General features: G+C 39.4%; 1 protein-coding gene across 5 annotated transcripts in view; it reads left to right on the top strand.

The window, feature by feature from the left end:
- The window catches only part of DCLK2 (doublecortin like kinase 2), a 66731-nt gene that overhangs the window by 1777 nt on the left and 52017 nt on the right, over nt 1-12937 (top strand). The gene's annotated exons all lie outside the window — the stretch shown is intronic.

Genomic DNA, 12937 nt, shown 5'->3' with positions numbered 1-12937 from the left:
AGTGCCACTGGAAAGTAAGAATATCAATGAGATTAATATAAAAAATGTGCGTGTCATATACTTTAGAGGGATATACATACATACATAGTGTGGAATGGACCCCTCTTCTATAAGCCACACTAGATACATGCTTTATGCAAATGCCTACCATGTAACCAAGGTAAGAGAAGATGGACCCCTTCAGGCAACCCCTTTACCAGAATAACCTCAGAAGACACAATGACCACACACCGAACAACTCTACTACCATGCAGGTGCCATGACATTCACGATGGTTGGTTGTAATGTGGCGGTATTATGAGCTCTCTGCATCCTTGTTTGGCCACATATGATGGGGAAATCAATAACCGGAAAGCCATCACTATATACTGTGCCTGTTTATGCACCAAGAGGGATCCGCTGACATCACAGCAATTAGAGAAGTCCCTGGTGGATGCTGGAGATTAAACAAATCCATTTAGGAGTCTTAAGCACTAATTGGGTTCTGTACATTTGCTGTATTCTGCCTCTTTTCATAGCGTCTCTAATTTTGGCAGAGAGGAACCACAAATTTGGAATTTGTCAGACGATGCAGCCAGACAGTTTGTGTAATCCTGTGATCAGCAGGTGGTCCTGAATACATCTGTTGCCGTTGCCCGCAGTTTGGAGAGTGTTTTATCTCTGGGCTATCACAAATGTATTCTGTCCATGTTAGAATTTTAGCTTTGTGCTATTCCAAGGGCATTTGATTGTTATTGCTGGTTGGCCACGAGTTATCCTATTTCAGTAAAGATTTGCTATAGTTATAATTACCTCTCAGCTTTTACAACTTCTTGGAAATGTGAAAGCCTTTTCTTACAGATATACCTTGATTGCACAAAATAATGTTCCATATTCTTCCCAGATTTATTTAATCTTTAATAGTCCTTCCACACAAGAATAACCCATTTTTTGAAGTTGCCAGAAATTAACTTGTCATGTCTGTTGATTGATCTTTGGGATCTCCTGTTATATAGGAACCAATTGTTCAGTGCTGTCCAGCACCGCATGAGAGAAAGGGGCTTGCCAGGAATCTAGAAAACCCCTAGGAGGCTGGGGTAGGGGTTGGAGGAGTGGGGGGGGGGCGGCATAGTCTGGTACTTCTGGCTGGAGGTTCTGAGACCTGCTTTAGCCAATGAAAAGCCTCTGGACCGAATGACATCAAAGGAAGTGATTTACCAAGGTCAATGAAAGCAATGTCCTTTATTCTGAGGAGGCCACTCATTTGGCAGTGCCTAAAAGCCAGAAGTATAGATGTGATGTGGAAACCAGGTGCCCCAGTAGGGTATTTATGTCATAAAGACATGATAGTTGCATGTCCCATTAGTAGGACCTACATCTATCTCGCAAACAAGGGTCCTCTGACACCTTTCCTGCATACACTTTGTATCAGAATTTGTATACTACTCACTATACCTGTTGTTCTAGTCCAGTGGTGGCGAACCTATGGCACTGGTGCCAGAGGTGGCACTCTGAGCCCTTTCTGTGGGCACCCAGGCCCTCACTCCAGAATGAAGTTCACCAGACAGGACTCAAAGAATCTAACTGAAGAATCTTCCTACAATGATAGGGGAATTTGCCCTCCTCCTTTCAATTGTGTTGGTGTCCTTTGGAGGCTGAAGGATTGAAAGTTGTCAATGAGCAAGGAGAAGTAAATGACTGCATAAATTGATGCGCTGGCACTTTGCAATAAATATGTGGCTTTTGGTTGAATTTCGGGCACTGAGGCTCTAAAAGGTTCGCCAGCACTGTTCTAGTCTATAATCCTGTGTGACTCCCTCCTTAGTGCCCCTGGATCTCTCCAATCAAGTGAATGCCCATGTACTGAGGATGTTTTATATACAGGGATTTAGTGCTCTATAGCTTATAAAACTATAAAACAGAAGTGGAACTAGCACCAAAATGTGTGTCCGATTAAGCCCTAATGCACAGAAACATATTTTTATTCATGTGTATTAGCTGTTTTTGTGGCTAGCTCATGTCGCCATGTGTTTCACCCAGCTGTGCTTTCCTAAGCCCTGTGTATGAGCCTAGTGTCCTAGAAAATCTCTCAGAGCAGGTCTTATTCTTGGCCATGTTTGCATCCGCATGTCCCCTTTTGAGAGGCAAGTTGTATCCGTCTGACATAAATTTTTTCACATCCTTTAAAGAGACGAATGAATTTCAAGAGTATTTCCTAGCAACCATCCATTTTTCATGGAATGCACTAGGGTGGTATCCAAGCACAGTCTGTGTTTTTCACTGGCCCATTGGGGGATTTATCACCATTTTGTCTTTTTCTTGTGTTTCATTTTATGTCTTATTTGTCGCATTATCAGCTTTGTGTCTTCTAGTTCCATGGATAGAGCTGCACGGCTTTTAGTTACATTGTCACAATGGATTTGTTAAAATACAACTTCTTAGGCCCACGGTGCTGGTGGGGTGTTTGCCAAAAAAAGATACAATAACCAAAAAACCAAAACCAATTTTTTTTTTTTTTGCATTTAATTTTGAAGTAAAAAATTCCCAATAAGTAGCATTTTAGAAAATCCACGATTAAAGGGGTTGGCCGCTTTCCATCAAGTTCCATCAAGTCTTGTAATGTTTGGGGGCAATATATTAGGCAGCTTACCAATATACATCTATTGTTTTGCACTGATTTTTATGAGATGGAAAGTAAATCCCTGTGGTTTGAGAAATATCTTCTACCTCATCAATTGCCACTACAGTCCATAAAATGGCAGCAGAGGGAGGTTCCTTAAATTCACAGATATATATATATATTACGCATTTTAACAGCATTCACTATGTATAGTGTCTCAACACTTGTTTTGCAGCTAATCCCAGTAAGTGCAGGGCTGGATAGGTATCTGCCCCGTTACACCCTATGCTCTCTTGGCCACTAAACCTCCAACAGTCAGTACATACATGGCAATAGCATTTGTCCTATTGACATGTCATAAACCTCACTATAGAAAACTATGTCACCTTTTGTAACTTGTACTTTGTATCATCTGCATCATTTGCATAGTCCAGCGAAATTTGATCACTTTGCACCATTAGTCAAATATAATTTCCTAGGTGACATTCTTCAGCCCTGGAAGTGCAGCAAAAACGCCTGTCTTTTTAGGGAAAAAGTACCTGTCCTATCATATACATCCTCAGCTTGTATTGATATTGCAGGCAAAAACTATAGAGATCCAAGCAGGTCACTGGCTTTATAGTCTCACAAGTTGATATATACAAAACACTAAGGGCCATTTCGTCATTGACTTTTACACAGAAAAACCTGTGCCCAAATCCACTTCATACCTCCATTTTTTTATTAGTCTCATATGGGGAATTCAACATGCGATCATCAGTGGCGTAACTTGAATCTGCAGGGCCCCAGTGCAAAGTATGTGCCAGGCCCCCTGAATATAATGTAACTGGGGTCCTATACTAGAGGGGTGATCACACAGCAGAGTGCCAGTAGAGGTAAATATATTACTTACCTTTGCTTTTTAACCCTCCTAGATGCAGTGGTTACTATGATGGGGGGATCTAAGGAGATGAGAACGGCCTGTAGTCTCCTACACCTCACCCTACTACAGATTGTGGTTATATAATATTTTACAATATTTTGTCTACTTGTGTATTGTGTATTTTATTGTATAGAGACTATAAATGGTGACATTTCTTGATATAATGTGTTTTATATCATAATTATTATTAAATATATACAGTATAGTCCCCTATTTATCTATATGTCAGTCCGATATGTGGTAATAAAATTCTAACTATGTGGTCCTATAGGAGTTGGTGCTTGGTTTTTAATAACTATACGCAACAAGGAAATCTGTACATATAAAGGTCCCCTCCTATGCCTTCAATAGATGTTGAACTATTTTTTGTGTGGTCGACGGCAGTTTCTTTTAATCTCCATGACACAACCAGGGATGCATGTGTCTTAAATCAAGATAGGGTAATTGCCTGCTCTACGTGCTCAATCCTCCATTCAGTAAGATGAGGAATGCAAGGAGTCCCCCAAACACATAAGAAGGGCCGTCCATCACACAGAAGTCACCAGGTTCCGCTGACTTTGTTCCAACAAGAATGGGGGACATTTTAAGGTCTTAGAGCTCTTGCTGACTTATAAACGTTATCCCACTTTATACCATTTATAATATTCAGCGAGGTATTCAACAACATTGTGTTTCCACATGACATGACAGGTCGGTTTTTATAAGGGTCTGCTGTCGTCTTACTGCACGCCTGAAACGTTGCCTTCTTTTCGATAGATCAGCTTAGACTTTAAAAGAGAGAAGTCTCATTTAATTTTCATGCCTTGTACTTGAAAACATTTGTTCTCATTTGTAAGTATGGCAGATGAAAGGCTTTCATGTGATTAATATTCTCATCTCCTAGATATCACTACAACAGACTGGAAAGTGAATTTTCTTGGAGGAATAAAGGGAAAATGTTGTCGCTATCTTCCCCACTGCAGTATCAAATAACGCAGTGTGTCTGTGCTTTATAAAAGGTGATGGCGTTCTTCTAGCTACTGCTGACAACTACAACTACCAGGGTTACAGATGTGTCCTACAAACGCTATTTCAGATCTTGCCTTTTACTTGGTCTTCTGTTCCCACATAGTCTGAGGTTGTGTTATTGACACCTTCATGACCAGGTCCTTTTCCTTTTTTATGTTTCTATTTTTCACTTGCAAATTCTAAAAGCCACAACTTTTTTTTCCATTTCCAGAACCACCTGGAAATTTGTTATCCACAGGATAGAGGATAACTTGTTTATTGGTGGGGGTCCCAGTAGATAGGTCTGTAGCAGCCACAAATGAAAAAAAAAGCAACTAGTTGCACATGCGCCCACTTTTCTATATATATCTATTGAATGGAAGTAGCAGAATATAGCATCATATAGAGGAATAGAGAAGTGGAAGCTTGTAGAGTAAGGGTTCATTCACACAAACGTAATGGGGACCAATATGCAACCGCACCATTGATGTCTATAGCGCCCTGATCACTGTGCGGTGAGCACATGTTGTCTGACCACACAGTGACCATGTGCAGTGAAATATAGGACATGTCGGTGCCGGACACTCGCTTCTTTAAGGAGATGGGAGGGGTGAGCATCGCTTTTCACGACCATACATAGAGTGAATGTACCCTAAGTCTATGCATGCTGCCTGAATCAAGCAAATATCAGAATCAATTCATGAGAAAAATCCGTCCTGCCCGACCATAAAAATCTGAAGATTTACGGTCGGATCACTGGGCAACTGAAACTGTATACACCATGACTGATAGGGACAGGTTGAAATTATATCTGTAAAGTTCTGTATTTGTGTTAATAACAGTGAATTAGATAATGTGCTATTTTGTTATCCTGAGTATATTTAAAATTATTGTCTTAAAAGGAATACTGTTTTAAGGGAATCAGATCTCTGTCTTATGTTTTGCTGGTTTTTCCTCCATTATGTTTTTTTGGTTACTCTCATCATCAGCAATATTGGGGTTCTATGAGTACAGGAGGACTGCTATATGGCATGAAAAATAAATATATTCTAAAGCTTACTATTATATGCACTATTTATTTACAGTTTTGTTGAAAGTGTATTTTTTAAATAGTAAATACTAGAAACTAAACGTATAATAAAATTGACTCGTGTTACCTATAATATCAGTCATTTAATAACTGTAAATTCAGTCATAAACATGTTACAGTCGCTGAACATACTATAAAGTAGAGTTCCGAAATTACATGCGGTTAAAATGATCCTTTCATTTTCTATGCAGCTCTTCACTTTTAAGTTTAGAGAAAAACAGTGAAATTTAAGAAGTGAGTTGTAGTACGAGAGCACAAGAGCCTAAATAATTTGTTTGAAATGTGAACTGGATTCTTCCTGTGTAAAAGGCCCCAATATGTGATAAAGGATTTTATCATCTCTTATTACCACAGCATACCTAGTGTAGGTACAATCTGTAATGCACATATTTAACAGGCTACAAGTATTTGTAGATTTGACCATTAATTTTTGCATGTACTTTAGTGCATGTGTTTGTAGGTGCTTATTTATCCGTAAATGTAGCAAATTACGGTATCCTGTAGCTTATCTCTTACACAGCAGGTGTAATGGTTTTGCAGCGTGTGGGTTTTTTTTTGGATGGAAAGATGTATGGGAATTCATCATGAAACAGAGGGGCTTCATGTTCTAGGACCCAGAGATATTTTCACCATAAGGCATTAACTGTTTTCCTCCTGGAAGCAGGGGGTTTCTAGTGAGGAGCCACAGAATCAGAGATATCCAGTATTACATTCACAGTTGGGAATGTGATTTTCATATATATCTCACCCAAACAATTGTAGCTTTAAAGGAAACCTACCACTTGAAGTGGTAGGTGTAAGAAGGCAATACCGAGCACCAGCTCAGAGTGAGCTGGTGCCGGAGCTTATTTTTGTTAGTGCTTTAAACCACTGTATCGCGGTTTAAAACATTTTTTAAACTCTATGGCGGAAGCTGCTTCGGTGCACCATGCACATAACCGTGCATAAGAAGTAAAGGAGAGCAGCGCGCACGGTCGCACCCATGGTGAGTCAAAGTAGCGTTCGGCCATAAAGTTTAAAAAATGTTTTAAACCACGATACAGTGGTTTAAAACACTAACAAAAATAAGCTCCGGCACCAGCTCACCCTGAGCTGGTGCTCGGTATTGCCTTCTTACACCTACCACTTCAAGTGGTAGGTTTCCTTTAAGGTCCCATTCATATGACCGTCGTGGGGACCGTCTATATGCACGTGTCGCTCTTCACACGAGCAGGATAGAACATGATCTATCTTTACCCGCTTGTACGGCCGTGTGTCGCCATTTCCTATGGAGAGGGGAGGGGTCACCCCTCCTCCTATGCTGCGAGCTGATGTGTGCATGTGGCCCAACTGTGGAAATCTCCATGTCAGAGGCCTCGATTTATCAAAACTAGTGCAAATTGCCTGTAGAGGGTACAGTGTGCAACAGATTCATAAAATGTGTCTCACGTTCTTCTTGAATCTGGTGCTCCCTTCACTGCTCCGACAAAGTACACCAACCCAGTTGGTGTAACACAGTTCTGTCAGACTCTGCATGATTAATGTTTCGCATGGTCCGACTGTACACAGGAACGCTCCTTTCAGTGCAGAATTTTGTGTCTCCTCGAATAGTACAGCGTGCGCCACAAATGTGTCTTGGACATCTTATAAATGCATGTGCAAGCGGTTTGCACTGAAAAAAATGTGCAAAATAATTGTGGGCCAGAATCTTTGTTCAATATTAAAAGGGAGCTTCTCCTTTTTAAAACTACACCAGAACTGTGTTCTAGGTGCAATGATAAAGAAGTTGTAGCATGGAGAAAGAACAGGAAGGAGCTGACAGATGCAATGGATATTTACTATGGGTTTGGAGAGTTATGATGTTCCAGACATTATTAGATAGGAATAAGCATTGATGTGTATATATATATATATATATAATTTTTGTTGTTTTGTTCACGAATAAATGTGGATTGTTTTGAAAATAAGGCCCAACCTATAAGCAAAAAATAAAAAGGTCCTTTTCTAAAAGGACTCTCTCATTCAATTCCTTAAAGGGAACCTGTTATCAGAAGCCCTTTTTATGGCTCCCCATAAACAATAGTGTACGCATTGCCAAAGATTTTTTTATAGTAAAGCTGTTTTTTTCCAAAACAAAAAAAGATATGTTAGATGTAAGTTTACCTTTCTTTATGCAGAGCTGTGTCCCTGGTCCCATGGGAGTGGCCAGCGAGGAGCGGTCCTACCGCACTGCGAACGTGACCTACACAAGGCAGTGAGTGAGTTATTTGCAATCCAAAGGACACTGAAGTCTCTGCTTTCCCTGCACATGATCCTTCTGTGAGCTGCAGTCTGTCTGAGTGCATGTTGGTCTAGAAAAGCCTTTGAAAAGTTATTGACCATTAAAGCTTCAATGTATGTTGTAACTTCATCAATAAAACCTTATTGAACCCTAAAGCTTCAGTGTTCTCAGACTAGACATCTGAGCTTCAAAGTATATGACTGTGCTATACTGTAGCCCTTGGGGTCCCTGCAGGTTCATATTGTGTAGAAACTTCTAGGCACTATGTGTCACTATACAGTTTTATGTTATCACTGCTTTTAGGTGTGAATTACAATGGATCCAGCCAAAAATGTGTTTAGCGATTCTGTGTGAACATAGTGAAGTATGGACCCATTGCAGTCTATGGGGGAGTATTATAGCTCTATAACACATCCATGCGTATGAGATCTGTGACAACTGGTGTGACTAAAATGATGTTCATAATGGAAAAAGCTGTGAATTTGTTTTCTGAACTTGTAATAACTGAGAAAAGCTCACATCTTCCTGGTGGTTATATATTAGTCTCTGCGTTGCCTTTGAATCTTTGTCTTCATTTGTTCTCTGACCTCCCTGATCAATGGCTATGAAGACAACTTCCTACAAGTGTTACTAAAGAACCTTTGCTCTCTCACAGAATGAGTCACTTCAGCAAGGAAGATGAGTGGATGATGGGTTAAATGTTTTTTATGGAGGAACAATTATCTGCATCATTAACTGTAGATAATCTGCAGTGAGATATCAGGATGACTGAAATCTCATTTGCAGTTTCTCAAAATTGGTGTAAAATACTGGATAAATGGTACACAAGGATCTGTATTTGCTGTATTTGCTATCCTCATAGTGAGGCTACATGCACACGAAAGTATGCCTGGCCGGCACATGGGACGCACGCTGGTGAGGAGGAGGGGTGAGCGTTGAGCGAAATGCACATCGGATCGAAGAACTAAAAATAAGTGTCAAATATTTTTCTGAAATCTATCGATCAATACCAAATTCTGCCACCTACTCCTATCCCCTGGGTTTGGAGCAGGGGGCAACTTTAAAATCTTATTGCAGATTTGGATTCTCCAGGAAAAAATTACATGGATTTGATCTAGGTCTTTTTCAATTTTGGTGACAGATGGTGCTGTAGTCAGCAAAAATCAAAATGTGTGCAAAAATGTAGGGAAAAAACCCCCATCATTTGCGACCAGTTCATGGCCCTCAGAGATTTCAATGGCTTTCGGTCATGGCGCAGTGAGCACACTGTGAATCACCATGACCGCGTTGGGGAGGCCATTTGGCAAAGTATAGGACTTGACACTCTTCTGCCTATGAAGGGAGAAGGGGTGACGAGCGCTCATCCCTCCCACCTCCTCCCTCCTGCCCTGTGCTTGCACAGGATCTGGTCCAGGCGAACACAAGGCTTGTGAATGAGTCCTTACTATGTAGAGCCAAGTGTTCATCTGTATTGAGTGATCAAAGGAAATGCTGTTGGCCCAACATATGGGTTTGCAACAGTTATGTATGGATTATAGACACCATTTGTCTTCATGTACTGAATTAACATGCACAGAATTGTTTCTGACCAGTTTGTATCCAAATAGACCAATATTACTTGAAATGCATGTGTGTTAATAGGTGATTGATCCATTGGCAATCCGCTGCATCTTCCTGGTTAACCAAGTTTGTACTGGTGCTGGGGCGAGGGATTCAGAAGAAAATCAATTGACATCAATAGTATTTTATTCCATGCATGAAAAATATTTACAGCTTAAAGCATTTAGCTTCTACCGTGTGTAGGTAATTGTCATTTTGTCATTGCATAGGACATCAGATACATAGTTGCAAATTAGAATTTTATGAGTCATATCTGACAAGTTAATGTGTTTAGAGCTTTGTATGTATCTAAAACCGTTTAAAGGGATGAGTCAGAGACACCTGCAGGATAAGGATCTGCATTGTTTTGTGCTTCCACCTAATTGAATTCATTAATATTTGTCTGTCATTAGCACATTAATATGGTCCATTGAAATAAACTTCCTAGTTACGTGTTGTGAAAGGCGAAGGAAACATATTTGCCACTGATATCTTATCCATAAAATTTTAACATTTCGGTACCTAATTTTTAACTCTTGGAAAGTTTATTGGCTTTTTACAAATAATAGCACAATAATGGCACTGGTTCCCAAGAGTCCCTACAGCTTTTATTTTCAGAAAGAAAGGAAACTGAAAATGAAAAAAAGAGGCATATATAGTAAAAGAATGTAAGTCCATAGATGATTTATTATATTATGGTATATATCCTCTCTAGTCAGATTTTTTTTCAACTCCATGTTTCAATAAAATTATACTAACAGAAGAGGTGCAAACAGCCACCTAAAAGTACAATGAATTCAATGGACATGTTGATGGACCTGACTTCCAAGATTATTATTGATTGTCACAGGACTTGTGAAAAGGGAAGCAAAACACATTCAGATTTTATTTGGTTCCTGAAAAATGGCAGATACATACCAAATCCATAAATCAACAAATAGGTTTGCTCAACTCTAATTCTATTCATCACTGCTGTTATCCTGTACAAAAATCACTTCTCTAACAGTAAAGAATAAGGTTAACAAGTTGTTGACTAAGGATGAATATGCTCTTAATTAGTGGCTACTTACCGCAGTTCCTGTACCATGTGACAGACTGAATTCTGTATACAGCTTGGTTTTTGCTGCATCACCCTGCACAAAGGTAGTTTAATCCCTTAACTGCCACAATCGAGTTTCTGTCAGTGGGTTGCCAAGTCAGCCGGAGGTCTGATAATACCTCCACAGTTGTTATGTATGGAAGCAAAATAGGCCCAGTCGGAGGCTGGGTCTAATAGGCAAACTGTCAGTATAATACTTACCATTATGATACCATACAGTAGCAGACAGTTGCACTACCAGGAGTCATGGTATTCCAGGTGTAAGGCTCCTAGTAAAAAATAAAGTAAAAGTAAACTTTTAAAAAATAAATACTAAAAATTAATCTCGTCCCTATAGAATCATACTTTTCACCAAGTAAATATATAATGTGTTAAGTAAAATGTATACAAACCCCCAACAGGGGGATTCCTACCACTGAATGATAGCGTTCACAAAGTCAAATAGTAGCACTTCAAACATTCTCTTCTCCTGCAGTAAAAAAGTCCTAATTGCATCTTCATTAAAAAATTATAACTCTCAGAATACTGTAAATCATAAGAAAACCTGTGCATATTTGATGTCTCCTTAATTACACTAACCTACAGAATAATTTTAGCATGTATTTTTGTACTGTACAATGAACCGTGTTAAAGTTTTAATAAAAAAACAAGTAGTGGAATAGCAGTTGTATTCTGTTACCCTATAGTAAAGGATTAATAAATATTTGTCATTATGCTAGTTAACCTTAAAAACAAACCCATTTCAAAAATAAAACACTTATCACAAAGAAGCTCCCATATGTCTGACAAAAATTTTTTAAAAAAGTTAAGGACTCTGGAATTTGTGCTTTGAAAGACAAAAAAGGTATCCAGCTGTTTCTTTGCTATATCCCTCACATTATCTGTGCTGAAGTAGCTCCTTCCTATGTCTGGGCTGACAAGCCTTGTGAATTTGTCCAATAAACGAATCTCCTGTCCCAAAAGAGGGGAGGAGCTGCTGCTCACAGAAGAGGTCATGTGACAAAGCTCTCTCTAAGTATGTAGCAGAGTTCAGGACTGTGTATACAGATGTCTCCTATACAGAATAGTGAGGTACAAGATTTCCCCTGTTCCCCATCAGTTCCTCCATCCCAGCCTGTGATTCTTCAGAACTTTCTCTTAACCTCATGCTACACACATCACCCACCTTGTACTCAGCAGTATCAGCTCTGTGCAGAGAAACTATTAACCCATAGTGCTCTCACAGCACAGATATTTCATGTAACTATACACTTTGCATAACTGGTTTACTTTTTTCCATTTCTATCCAATTTCTTCCACTTGGATATTTTTAGAAGTTTTATCCTGCCAGAAAAGAGTTCTCATGTGCCACATGCAATTTCTTGTAAGTAAGATACAGAAGAGTCATAATTGCTCTCAACTCCTGAATTTGGGAAAATGGAGATATTAATGTAACTGGGATTACCAGGTTTAGGGCCCCTAAACCAGAAGCATGTCCTAAGTTCTCTAAGTTTATTTCATGGTGTCATAGTAAAAAAAGGTTAGAAACCTATATGATTCCATCAAGTCCAACCTATACATTATGCTGTGTTGATTCAGGAGAAGTCAAAAACCCTCCCAGGCTGATGCCAATTGACCCAAAGCTAGGATAAAATTCCTTCCCAACCCCTAATATGTCGGTCAGAATAACTTACTGGATCAACAGAAACTACTAATAAAAAAATTATATTCACATATGATGTGATATTATTGCTCTCCAAAAATGCATCCAGGCCCCTCATGAACATCTGCATATTATCAGCCCTTACAACATCTTGTGACAGTCTCACTGTTCACACAATAAAAAATCATGGCAATGGTAGAGCTGCTTTTATAGAACTTGCATCCTCCACAAATATTGAAACTCTATTTTGTAAACCCTTTATGGGGTAATTAAAAATGGCCCCAATACTGAATCCTGTGACACCCCACTGGTAACTTCAACCCAATCTGACATTATGCCATTAATGACAATTCTCTGTTTTCTATCACTAAGCCATTTGCTTACCCAAATACAGTCCCAGCAGTCTCATTTTATGTACCAACCTTTTATGCTGCACCGTATCAAATACCTTGGTGAAGTCCAGAAACACAACATCCACAGCCTCTCCCAGGTCGAGGTCGAGAACTTACCTCCTCATAGAAGCTGTTCAGATTAGTCTGACAGGACCAATACCTCACCATAGCATCTGTAATAAACTCCTCAAATATTTTCTCAACAACGGATGTTGGACTCGCAGGTCTGTAGTTTCGAGGATCGCATTTTGCCCCTTTTTTAAATATTGGCACCTCATTTGTTATGTGCCAGCCCTGTAGAACAGAACCTGTCCTTAATGAATCTTCAAATATAGAAAACAATGGTC

The sequence above is a fragment of the Engystomops pustulosus genome, chromosome 1, assembly GCF_040894005.1.
Source record: "Engystomops pustulosus chromosome 1, aEngPut4.maternal, whole genome shotgun sequence".
Classification (NCBI taxonomy): domain Eukaryota; kingdom Metazoa; phylum Chordata; class Amphibia; order Anura; family Leptodactylidae; genus Engystomops; species Engystomops pustulosus.
Note: the sequence above shows the minus strand (reverse complement) of the source record. Positions and strands in the feature narration are given on the sequence as shown.